Genomic DNA, 12,972 nt, shown 5'->3' with positions numbered 1-12,972 from the left:
CACATAATTGGGTGAACCTTTTCAGATTGTGACTTAGCTTTGCTAAAGTCCCCAATTAGAGGTGTCCAGGGTTCTTAAGCACACTCTTTTTTTTTTGCTTTGGACCTTGACTTTAACTGCTCAGTCTCAAGTTTTCACTTGACACCTTCACGCCACAAGCACATGGTTAGGGACAGCTTGGTTTAGCCGCTTAGACCAGGATTTTATTCCTTTAGGCCCTCCTATCCACTGATGCTCAAAGCCTTGGGATCGTTTTTATTGCCCTTGCCTTTTGGTTTTAAGTGTTACTGGCTTTTTGCTCTTGCCTCTTGGTTTTAAGAGCTTTTGGCTTTTTCTGCTTGCTTTTTCTTTTTTTCTTTCTATTTTTTTTCGCTATTTTTTTTTTCTGCAAGCTTTGTTCTTTGCTGCTTTTTCTTGCTTCAAGAATCATTTTTATGATTTTTCAGATTATCAAATAACATGTCTCCTTATCATCATTCTTTCAAGAGCCAACATATTTAACATTCTTAAACAACAACTTCAAAAGACATATGCACTGTTCAAGCATTCATTCAGAAAACAAGAAGCATTGTCACCACATCAATATAATTAAACTAAGTTCAAGGATAAAGTCGAAACTCATGTACTTCTTGTTCGTTTGAATTAAAATAGTTTTCATTTAAGAGAGGTGATGGATTCATAGGATATTCATAACTTTAAGACATAGTTACTAACTACTAATGATCATGTGATGAAGACACAAACATAGATAAGCACTTAACATAGAAAATGAAAAACAGAAAGTGAGAACAAGGAATGAGTCCACCTTAGTGATGATGGCGTTTTCTTCTTGAGGAACCAATGATGTCCTTGAGCTCTTCTATGTCTCTTCCTTGTCTTTGTTGCTCCTCCCTCATTGCTTTTGATCTTCTCTTATTTCATGAAGGATGATGGAGTGCTCTTGATGTTCCACCCTTAATTGTCCCATGTTGGAACTTAATTCTCCTAGGGAGGTGTTGATTTGCTCCCAATAGTTTTATGGAGGGAAATGCATTGGAGGCATCTCCGGGATCTCATGGTGATGAACTTCATGCGCCTCTTGAGCTCCATGAATGGGCTCTCTTGCTTGCTCCATCTTTTTCTTAGTGATGGGCTTCTCTTCCTCAATGGGAATGTCTCCTTCTATGAAAGCTCCAACTGAGTAACATAGATGGCAAATAAGATGAGGAAAAGCTAGCCTTGCCATGGGGGAGGACTTTTCGGCTATTTTGTAGAGTTCAAGGGAGATGACTTCATGAACTTCTACTTCCTCTCCAATCATGATGCTATGGATCATGATGGCCCGATCCACAGTAACTTCAGATCGGTTGCTAGTGGGGATGATGGAGCGTTGGATGAATTCCAGCCATCCTCTAGCTACAGGCTTGAGGTCCAGTCTTCTTAGTTGAACCGGCTTGCCTTTGGAGTCAATCTTCCATTGAGCTCCTTCCACACATATGTCCATGAGGACTTGGTCCAACCTTTGATTAAAGTTGACCCTTCTAGCGTAGGGGCGTGCATGTTCTTGCATCATAGGCAAGTTAAACGCCAACCTCACATTCTCCAGACTAAAATCTAAGTATTTCCCCCGAACCATTGTAACATAATTCTATGGATTCGGGTTTTTACTTTGATCATGGTTCCTAGTGATCCATGCATTGGTATAGAACTCTTGAACCATTAGGATGCCGACTTATTGGATGGGGTTTGTTAGAACTTCCCAGCCTCTTCGTTGGATTTCATGTCGGATCTCTGGATACTCATTTTTCTTGAGTTTGAAAGGGACCTCGGGGATCACCTTCTTCTTGGCCACAACATCATAGAAGTGGTCTTGATGAGCTTTGGAGATGAATCTTTCCATCACCCATGACTCGGAGGTGGAAGCTTTTGTCTTCCCTTTCCCTTTTCTAGAGGATTCTCCGGTCTTGGGTGCCATCAATGGTAATGGAAAAAAAAAAAGCTTATGCTTTTACCACACCAAACTTAGAATTTTGCTCGCCCTCGAGGAAGAAAAGAAAGAATAGATGAAGAAGAAGAAGAAATAGAGGAGAGGGAGAAGGGGTTGTGTTTCGGCCAAGAAAGGGAAGAGAGGTGTGTGTTGTGTGAAAATGAGGAGTAATGGAGGGCTATATATAGGGAAGGAGGGGGGGTTAAGGTTTCGGCCATATAGGGTGGGTTTGGGTGGGAAATTGATTTTGAATTTTGAAGGTAGGTGGTGTTTATGAGGTAGGTTTATGGGGAAGAGTGGATGGATGTGAGTGGTGAAGAGGTGATGGGGAAGAGAGATTGAGGTGATTGGTGAAGGGTTTTGGGGAAGAGTGTATATGGGATTGTGTGAAAGAGGGATGAGAAGAAGTGAGTGGAGGTAGGTGGGGATCCTGTGGGGTCCACAGATCCTGAGGTGATCCTGTGGGGTCCACAGATCCTGAGGTATTCAAGGATTTACAACCTTGCACCAAATTAGGCATGCAAAATGCCCTTGCACATAACTCTGGGCCTTCAGCGCCAGATTGGTGCTTGTTCAGGGCGTTGAACGCCCATTTGTTGCCCATTTCTGGCGTTGAACGCCAGAACCATGCTTGTTCTGGGCGTTCAGCGCCAGCTCTTCTCTAGGGTGCATTTCTGGCGTTCAGCGCCAGAACCATGCTCTGTTCTGGCGTTGAACGCCCAAAACATGCTTCTTACTGGCGTTTAAATGCCAGTAAGGTCTTCCTCCAGGGTGTGATTTTTCTTCTGCTATTTTTGATTCCGTTCTCAAATTTTTTATTTATTTTGTGACTCCACATGATCATGTACCTATAAAGACATATAACTAATAAAAATATAATTAAATAAAAATTGGGTTGCCTCCCAACAAGCACTTCTTTAATGTCAATAGCTTGACCGTGGGCTCTCATGGAGCCTCACAGATGTTTAGAGCATTGTTGAGACTTTCCAACACCAAACTTAGAGTTTGGATATGGGAGTTCAACACCAAACTTAGAGTTTGACTGTGGGGGCTCTGGTTGACTCTGTTTTGAGAGAATCTTACTGTGCCTCTTTTTCATGTTTACAAAAGGGTAACCTTGAGTTGTAAACACAAGGGAGTCCTCATTCAATTGAAGGACTAATTCACCTCTGTCAGCATCAATTACAGCTCTTGCTGTGGCTAGGAAAGGTCTTCTAAGGATGATGGATTCATCCTCATCCTTCCCAGTATCAAAGATTATGAAATCAGTAGGGATGTAAAGGCCTTCAACCTTTACTAACACGTCCTCTACTTGTCCATAAGCCTGTTTTCTTGAATTGTCTGCCATCTCTAATGAGATTTTAGTAGCTTGCACCCCAAAGATTCCCAGTTTCTCTATTACAGAGAGGGGCATGAGGTTTATCCCTGAACAAAGGTCACACAGAGCCTTTTCAAAGATCATGTAGCCTATGGTACAAGGTATTACGAGCTTTCCAGGATCCTGTTTCTTCTGAGGCAATGTCAGTTGATCCAGATCACTTAGTTCATTGGTGAACAAGGGAGGTTCATCTTCCCAAGTCTCAATACCAAATAATTTGGCATTCAGCTTCATGATTGCACCAAGGTACTTGGTAACTTGCTCTTCAGTAACATCCTCATTCTCTTCAGAAGAGGAATACTCATCAGAGCTCATGAAGGGCATAAGGAGGTTTAATGGAATCTCTATGGTCTCTAAATGAGCCTCAGATTCCTTTGGTTCCTCATAGGGAAACTCCTTATTGATCACTGGACGTCCCAGGAGGTCTTCCTCACTGGGATTCACGTCCTCAACCTCCCTTACTGGTTCGGCCATGGTAATTAATTCAATGGCCTTGCACTCTCCTTTTGGATTTTCTTCTGTATTGCTTGGGAGAGTACTAGGAGGGATTTCAGTGATCCTTTTACTCAGCTGGCCTACTTGTGCTTCCAAATTTCTAATGGAAGACCTTGTTTCATTCATGAAACTCATAGTGGCCTTAGATAGATTAGAGACTAAGTTTGCTAGATTAGAGGTATTTTGTTCAGAGTTCTCTGTCTGTTGCTGAGTGGATGATGGAAAAGGTTTACTATTGTTAAACCTATTTCTTCCACCATTATTAAAGCCTTGTTGAGGCTTTTGTTGATCCTTCCATGAGAGATTTGGATGATTTCTCCATGATGGATTATAAGTGTTTCCATAAGGTTCACCTAAGTAATTCACCTCTGCTATTGCAGGGTTCTCAGGATCATAAGCTTCTTCTTCAGAAGATGCCTCTTGAGTACTGTTGGATGCAGCTTGCATTCCATTCAGACTCTGAGAAATCATATTAACTTGCTGAGTCAATATTTTGTTCTGAGCCAATATGGCATTCAGAGTATCAATTTCAAGAACTCCCTTCTTCATAGGCGTCCCATTATTCACAGGATTCCTCTCAGAAGTGTACATGAACTGGTTATTAGCAACCATGTCAATGAGTTCTTGAGCTTCTGCAGGCGTTTTCTTTAGGTGAATAGATCCACCTGCAGAAGTATCCAATGACATCTTTGATAGCTCAGATAAACCATCATAGAATATATCCAGGATGGTCCATTCTGAAAGCATGTCAGAAGGACACTTTTTGGTCAGCTACTTGTATCTTTCTCAAGCTTCATAGAGGGATTCACCTTCTTTCTGTCTGAAGGTTTGAACATCCACTCTAAGCTTGCTCAGCTTTTGAGGAGGAAAGAACTTGGCTAAGAAAGCCATGACCAGCTTGTCCCAAGAGTTCAGGCTATCTCTGGGTTGAGAATCCAACCACACTCTAGCTCTGTCTCTTACAGCAAACGGGAAAAGCATAAGCCTGTAGACCTCGGGATCAACCCCATTGGTCTTAACAGTATCACATATCTGCAAGAATTCAGTTAAGAACTGAAAAGGATCTTCATATGGAAGTCCATGAAACTTGCAGTTCTGCTGCATCAGAGAAACTAGCTGAGGTTTCAGCTCAAAGTTGTTTGCTCCAATGGCAGGAATGGAGATGCTTCTTCCATGTAAATTGGAATTAGTTGCAGTAAAGTCACCAAGCATTCTCCTTGCATTATTATTATTTTCGGTTGCCATCTCCTCTTCCTGTTCAGAGTTAGTTAAAAATACATAAGTGAAAGGTCCAGGCATGGCCGAGAGGCCAGCCCCCCAGATCTAAGAACTAGACGTCCCAAGATGTCTAATACAATAGTAAAAAGTCCTATTTATAATAAACTAGTTACTAGGGTTTACAGAAGTAAGTAATTGATGCATAAATCCACTTCTGGGGCCCACGGGGTGTGTGCTTGGGCTGAGCTTGAATGTTACACGTGTAGAGGTCAATCTTGGAGTTGAACGCCAGTTTGTAACGTATTTCTGGCGTTCAACTCTGGCTTGTGACGTATTTCTGGCGTTTAACTCCAGACAGCAGCGTAGAACTGGCGTTCAACGACCTTTTACGTCATCTAAACTCAGCCAAAGTATGGACTATTATATATTTCTGGAAAGCCCTGGATGTCTACTTTCTAAAGAAATTGGAAGCGCGCCATTTTGAGTTCTGTAGCTCCAGAAAATCCACTTTGAGTGCAGGGAGGTCAGAATCCAACAGCATCAGCAGTCCTTCTTCAACCTCTGAATCTGATTTTTGCTCAAGTCCCTCAATTTCAGCCAGAAAATACCTGAAATCACAGAAAAACACACAAACTCATAGTAAAGTCCAGAAATGTGAATTTAACATAAAAACTAATGAAAACATCCCTAAAAGTAACTAGATTCTACTAAAAACATACTAAAAACAATGCCAAAAAGCGTATAAATTATCCGCTCATCACAACACCAAACTTAAATTGTTGCTTGTCCCCAAGCAACTGAAAATCAAATAGGATAAAAAGAAGAGAATATACTATAAATTCCAAACTATCAATGAAACATAGCTCCAATAAAATGAGCGGGACTTGTAGCTTTTTGCCTCTTGAATAGTTTTGGCATCTCACTTTATCCATTGAAGTTCAGAATGATTGGCATCTATAGGAACTCAGAGTTCAGATAGTGTTATTGATTCTCCTAGTTCAGTATGATGATTCTTGAACACAGCTATTTTATGAGTCTTGGCCGTGGCCCTAAGCACTTTGTTTTCCAGTATTACCACCGGATACATAAATGCCACAGACACATAATTGGGTGAACCTTTTCAGATTGTGACTCAGCTTTGCTAAAGTCCCCAATTAGAGGTGTCCAGGGTTCTTAAGCACACTCTTCTTTTGCTTTGGACCTTGACTTTAACCGCTCAGTCTCAAGTTTTCACTTAACACCTTCACGCCACAAGCACATGGTTAGGGACAGCTTAGTTTAGCCGCTTAGGCCAGGATTTTATTCCTTTAGACCCTCCTATCCACTAATGCTCAAAGCCTTGGAATCCTTTTTATTTACCCTTGCCTTTTGGTTTTAAGGGTTATTGGCTTTTTGCTCTTGCCTCTTGGTTTTAAGAGCTTTTGGCTTTTTCTGCTTGCTTTTTCTCTTCTTTTTTTTTGCTATTTTTTTTCTCTTTTTTTTTTCTGCAAGCTTTGTTCTTTGCTGCTCTTTCTTGCTTCAAGAATCATTTTTATGATTTTTCAGATTATCAAATAACATGTCTCCTTGTCATCATTCTTTCAAGAGCCAACATATTTAACATTCTTAAACAACAACTTCAAAAGACATATGCACTGTTCAAGCATTCATTCAGAAAACAAGAAGCATTGTCACCAAATCAATATAATTAAACTAAGTTCAAGGATAAATTCGAAACTCATATACTTCTTGTTATTTTGAATTAAAACCGTTTTCATTTAAGAGAGGTGATGGATTCATAGCACATTCATAACTTTAAGACATAGTTACTAATTACTAATGATCATGTAATAAGACACAAACATGGATAAGAACTTAACATAGAAAAAACAAAAAACAGAGAATGTAAGAACAAGGAATGAGTCCACCTTAGTGATGGTGGCGTTTCCTTCTTGAGGAACCAATGATGTCCTTGAGCTCTTCTATGTCTCTTCCTTGTCTTTGTTGCTCCTCCCTCATTGCTTTTTGATCTTCTCTTATTTCATGAAGGATGATGGAGTGCTCTTGATGTTCCACCCTTAATTGTCCCATGTTGGAACTTAATTCTCCTAGGGAGGTGTTGATTTTCTCCCAATAGTTTTGTGGAGGAAAATGCATTTGAGGCATCTCCGGGATCTCATGGTGATGAGCTTCATGCGTCTCTTGAGATCCATGAAAGGGCTCTCTTGCTTGCTCCATCCTTTTCTTAGTGATGGGCTTCTCTTCCTCAATGGGAATGTCTCCTTCTATGAAAGCTCCAACTGAGTAACATAGATGGCAGATGAGGTGAGGAAAGGCTAACCTTGCCATAGTGGAGGACTTGTCAGCCACCTTGTAGAATTCTTGAGGTATAATCTCATGAACCTCCACCTCTTCTCCAATCATGATGCTATGGATCATGATGGCCCGATCTATAGTAACTTCAGACCGGTTGCTAGTGGGAATGATTGAGCATTGAATGAACTCCAACCATCCTCTAGCTATAGGCTTAAGGTCCAGTCTTCTCAGTTGAACCGGTTTGCCTTTTGAGTCAATCTTCCATTGAGCTCCTTCCACACATATGTCCATGAGAACTTGGTCCAACCTTTTATCAAAGTTGACCCTTCTAGTGTAGGGGCATGCATCTCCTTGCATCATAGGCAAGTCAAACGCCAACCTCACATTTTCCGGACTAAAATCTAAGTATTTCCCCCGAACCATGGTGAGATAATTCTTTGGATCCGGGTTCTTACTTTGATCATGGTTCCTAGTGATCCATGCATTGGCATAGAACTCTTGAACCATTAGGATGCCGACTTGTTGGATGGGGTTTGTTAGAACTTCCCAACCTCTTCTTTGGATTTCATGTCAGATCTCCGGATACTCATTTCTCTTTAGCTTGAAAGGGACCTCGGGGATCACCTTCTTCTTGGCCACAACATCATAGAATTGGTCTTGATGAGCATTGGAGATGAATCTTTCCATCTCCCATGACTCGGAGGTGAAAGCTTTTGTCTTCCCTTTCCCTTTCCTAGAGGATACTCCGGTCTTGGGTGCCATCAATGGTAATGGAAAAACAAAAAGCTTATGCTTTTACCACACCAAACTTAGAATATTGCTCGCCCTCGAGCAAGAGAAGAAAGAATAGATGAAGAAGAAGAAGAAAATATGGAGGAGAGGGGGAAGGCTGTATTCGGCCAAGAAGGGGAAGAGAGGGTTGTGTTGTGTGAAAATGAAGAAGAATGGAGGGCTTTATATAGGGAAGGGACGGGGTAAGGTTCGGCATAAGGGTGGGTTTTGGGTGGGAAATTGATTTTAAATTTTGAAGGTAGGTGGGGTTTATGAAGTAGGTTTATGGGGAAGAGTGGATGGATGTGAGTGGTGAAGTGGTGATAGGGAAGAGAGATTGAGGTGATTGGTGAAGAGTTTTGGGGAAGAGTGTTTATGGGATTGTGTGAAAGAGGGGTGAGAAGAAGTGAGTGGAGGTAGGTGGGGATCCTATGGGGTCCACAGATCCTGAGGTGATCCTGTGGGGTCCACAGATCTTAAGGTGTTCAAGGATTTACAACCTTGCACCAAATTAGGCATGCAAAATGCCATTGCACACAACTTTAGGCATTCAGTGCCAGATTGGTGCTTGTTCTGGGCGTTGAACGCCCATTTGTTGCCCATTTCTGGCGTTGAACGCCAGAACCATGCTTGTTTTGGGTGTTCAGCGCCAGTTCTTCTTCAGGGTGCAATTCTGGCGTTCAAACGCCCAGATGCTGCCCATTTTGGGCGTTCAGCGCCAGAACCATGCTCTGTTCTGGCATTGAATGCCAGCCAGATGCTTCTTACTGGCGTTTAAACGCCAGTAAGGTCTTCCTCCGAGGTGTGATTTTTCTTCTGCTATTTTTTATTCCATTTTCAATTTTTTAGATTTATTTTGTGACTCCACATGATCATGAACCTAATAAAACATGAAAGAAAAATAAAATTAGATAAATAAAAGTTGGGTTGCCTCCCAACAAGCGTTTCTTTAATGTCAATAGCTTGACAGTGGGCTCTCATGGAGCCTCACAGATGTTCAGAGCATTGTTGAGACATCCCAAAACCAAACTTAGGGTTTGGATATGGGAGTTCAACACCAAACTTAGAGTTTGGTTATGGCCTCCCAACACCAAACTTAGAGTTTGACTGTGGGGGCTCTGGTTGACTCTGTTTTGAGAGAAGCTTCTTATGCTTTCTCTCCATGTTTACAGATGGATGACCTTGAGTTGTAAACACAAGGGAGTCCTCATTCAATTGAAGGACTAATTCACCTTTGTCAACATCAATCACAGCTCTTGCTGTGGCTAGGAAAGGTCTTCCAAGGATGATGGATTCATCCTCATCCTTCCCAGTATCAAGGATTATGAAATCAGCAGGGATGTAAAGGCCTTCAACCTTTACTAACACGTCCTCTACTTGTCCATAAGCCTGTTTTCTTGAATTGTCTGCCATCTCTAATGAGATTTTAGCAGCTTGCACCCCATAGATTCCCAGTTTCTCTATTACAGAGAGGGGCATGAGGTTTATCCCAGAACCAAGGTCACACGGAGCCTTTTCAAAGATCATGTTGCCTATGGTACAAGGTATTACGAACTTTCCAGGATCCTGTTTCTTCTGAGGCAATGTCAGTTGATCCAGATCACTTAGTTCATTGGTGAACAAGGGAGGTTCATCTTCCCAAGTCTCAATACCAAATAATTTGGCATTCAGCTTCATGATTGCACCAAGGTACTTGGTAACTTGCTCTTCAGTAACATCGTCATTTTCTTCAGAAGAGGAATACTCATCAGAGCTCATGAAGGGCATAAGGAGGTTTAATGGAATCTCTATGGTCTCTAGATGAGTCTCAGATTCCTTTGGTTCCTCAAAGGGAAACTCCTCATTGATTACTGGACATCCCAGGAGGTCTTCCTCACTGGGATTTACGTCCTCAACCTCCTTTACAGGTTCGGCTATAGTGGTTATGTCAATGGCCTTGCACTCTCCTTTTGGATTTTCTTCTGTATTGCTTGGGAGAGTACTAGGAGGGATTTCAGTGATCCTTTTACTCAGCTGGCCCACTTGTGCTTCCAAAATTCTAATGGAGGATTTTGTTTCATTCATGAAACTCACAGTGGCCTTAGATAGATCAGAGATTAAATTTGCTAAGCTAGATGGATTCTGCTCAGAATTCTCTGTCTGTTGCTGAGTGGATGATAGAAAAGGTTTACTATTGTTAAACCTATTTCTTCCACCATTATTAAAGCCTTGTTGAGGCTTTTGTTGATCCTTCCATGAGAAATTTGGATGATTTCTCCATGATGGATTATAGGTGTTTCCATAAGGTTCACCCATATAATTTACCTCTGCTATTGCAGGGTTCTCAGGATCATAGGCCTCTTCTTCAGAAGGCGCCTCTCGAGTATTGTTGGATGCAGCTTGCATTCCATTCAGACTCTGAGAAATCATATTGACTTGCTGAGTCAATATTTTATTCTGAGCCAGTATGGCATTCAGAGTATCAATTTCAAGAACTCCCTTCTACATAGGCGTCCCATTACTCACAGGATTCCTCTCAGAAGTGTACATGAACTGGTTATTAGCAACTATGTCAATAAGTTCTTGAGCTTCTGCAGGCATTTTCTTTAGGTGAATGGATCCACCTGCAGAGGTATCCAATGACATTTTAGCCAATTCAGATAGACTATCATAGAATATGTCCAGGATGGTCCATTCTGAAAGCATGTCAGAAGGACACTTTTTAGTCAATCCTTTGTATCTCTTCCAAGCTTCATAGAGGGATTCACCTTCTTTCTGTCTGAAGGTCTGAACATCCACTCTAAGCTTACTCAGCTTTTGAGGAGGAAAGAACTTGGCTAAGAAAGCCTTGACCAGCTTATCCCAAGAGTTCAGGCTATCCTTAGGTTGAGAGTCCAACCATACTCTAGCTCTGTCTCTTACAGCAAAAGGGAAAAGCATGAGCCTGTAGACTTCAGGATCTACTCCATTAGTCTTAACAGTATCACATATCTGCAAGAATTCAGTTAAGAACTGAAAAGGATCTTCAGATGGAAGTCCATGAAACTTGCAGTTCTACTGCATCAGAGAAACTAATTGAGGTGTCAGCTCAAAATTGGTTGCTCCAATGGCAGGAATGGAGATGCTTCTTCCATGTAAATTGGAATTAGGTGCAGTAAAGTCACCAAGCATCCTCCTTGCATTATTATTATTTTCGGCTGCCATCTCCTCTTCTTGTTCAAAAATTTCTGAAAGGTGCTTGTTGGATTGTTGTAATTTAGCTTCTCTTCATTTCCTCTTCAGAGTCCTTTCAGGTTCTGGATCTGCTTCAACAAGAATGTTCTTGTCCTTGCTCCTTCTCATATGAAAAAGAGGGATAGAAAAATAATAATAATAGGGGTCCTTTTTACCCAGGTATAGAGGTTCCCTTATGTAAGTTGAAGATGAAAAGAAGAAGAGAAAATCTGAACTCAAAGAGAGAGGGAGTTCGGATTTTTGGTGAGTGATGTGAGGAAGAGATGTTAGTAGATTAATAAACAGAAGGAGATGAGAGAGAAGGAGAATTTTCGAAAATTATTTTTGAAAAATAGTTAGGGATTTTCGAAAATAGTTTTTGAAAAAGGTTAATAATTTTTCAAAAATTAAAATCAAAAATTAAAATAATTAATTAATTAAAAAGAAATTTTGAAAAAGAGGGAAGATATTTTCGAAAATTAGAGAGAGAGAGAGAGAGTTAGTTAGGTAGTTTTGAAAAAGATAAGAAACAAACAAAAAGTTAGTTAGTTAGTTGAAACAAATTTTGAAAATCAATTTTGAAAAGATAAGAAGATAGGAAGTTAGAAAAGATATTTTAAAATCAAACACTACAAGAAAACAGCTCTATTGCCACGCTTTTAAAGCATGGCGAAAAGCTGAAAAAAGTGTGGCGATAGCTTTTCGCCACGCTTTTTGAGCTACCGCCACGCTTTTGAAAGGGTGGCCTATCAAAGGGTGGCGGTTGCTCTATTGCCACACTTTTAGTGACCCATCGCCACGTTTTATTTTTTGCCACGCTTTTGCAGATTGCCCCGCTTAAAAAGCGTGGCCATATGCGAGAGATACAGCCACGCTTTTAAAGCGTGGCCATAGAGAGATACGGCCACGCTTTAAAGCGTGGCCATAGCAGGAGATACGGCCACGCTTTTAAAGCGTGGCGATAGCGAGAGATACGACCACGCTTTAAAAGCGTGGCGATAGCGGGAGATACGGCCACGCTTTAAAAGCATGGCGATAGAGAGATACAGCCACGCTTTAAAAGCGTGGCGATAGCCTTGTCAAATTTTAAAAAAAAATATTTTTTTTTATTTTCAATCCTTTTTTATACCAAACCTATAAATATAGTATGCAATTTTTATTACAAGATAAATTAAACAGTAATTAGTGACAATTTTTGGTATAATTATTTTATACATTAATCCTTATACAAAACTTTCCATGTTTTTTCAGTAACAAAAAACCCTTCAACCTCCTATCCAGCCGAAATTCATTAACTAATCAAAACGCATGTATAATTACAAAAGCAATGAAAAATTAATAGCAGTTCTGGGGTCTCAAGATCACATCAAGGTCCCTCATTTTCTGTATTTTATATTTTTCTTACAACCTTGTGCCCAATAAGTACATAACCGAGCTCAATATCCCCCTCTCAGAATGATTCCCAGTAATGTTTGGTGGAGCTGAAAATAATAACACCAACATCAACAAAATGATTTCATTTCCTTTTCACAGAACATAATAATGAAAATGCTGACAATCACCGACCAAAGACATAACAATGAAGAAACAAGGAATAACCCCATTGGCAAGCAAGCTCAGTGCTTTTTTTCCTTTTGCAAAAAAGAAACAAAAAAAG

General features: G+C 40.7%; 1 non-coding gene across 1 annotated transcript; it reads left to right on the top strand.

The window, feature by feature from the left end:
• Nucleotides 1-10,802: 10,802 nt before the first annotated feature.
• On the top strand, nt 10,803-10,910 carry LOC112760386 (small nucleolar RNA R71). The gene has a single exon (XR_003180829.1). It is a non-coding gene; the product is annotated as a small nucleolar RNA R71 (small nucleolar RNA).
• The last annotated feature ends 2,062 nt before the right edge of the window (nt 10,911-12,972 follow it).

The sequence above is a fragment of the Arachis hypogaea genome, chromosome 16 (genome assembly GCF_003086295.3).
Source record: "Arachis hypogaea cultivar Tifrunner chromosome 16, arahy.Tifrunner.gnm2.J5K5, whole genome shotgun sequence".
Lineage (NCBI taxonomy): Eukaryota > Viridiplantae > Streptophyta > Magnoliopsida > Fabales > Fabaceae > Arachis > Arachis hypogaea.
The sequence above is the reverse complement of the archived record's forward strand: the minus strand, read 5'-3'. Positions and strand labels throughout refer to the sequence as shown.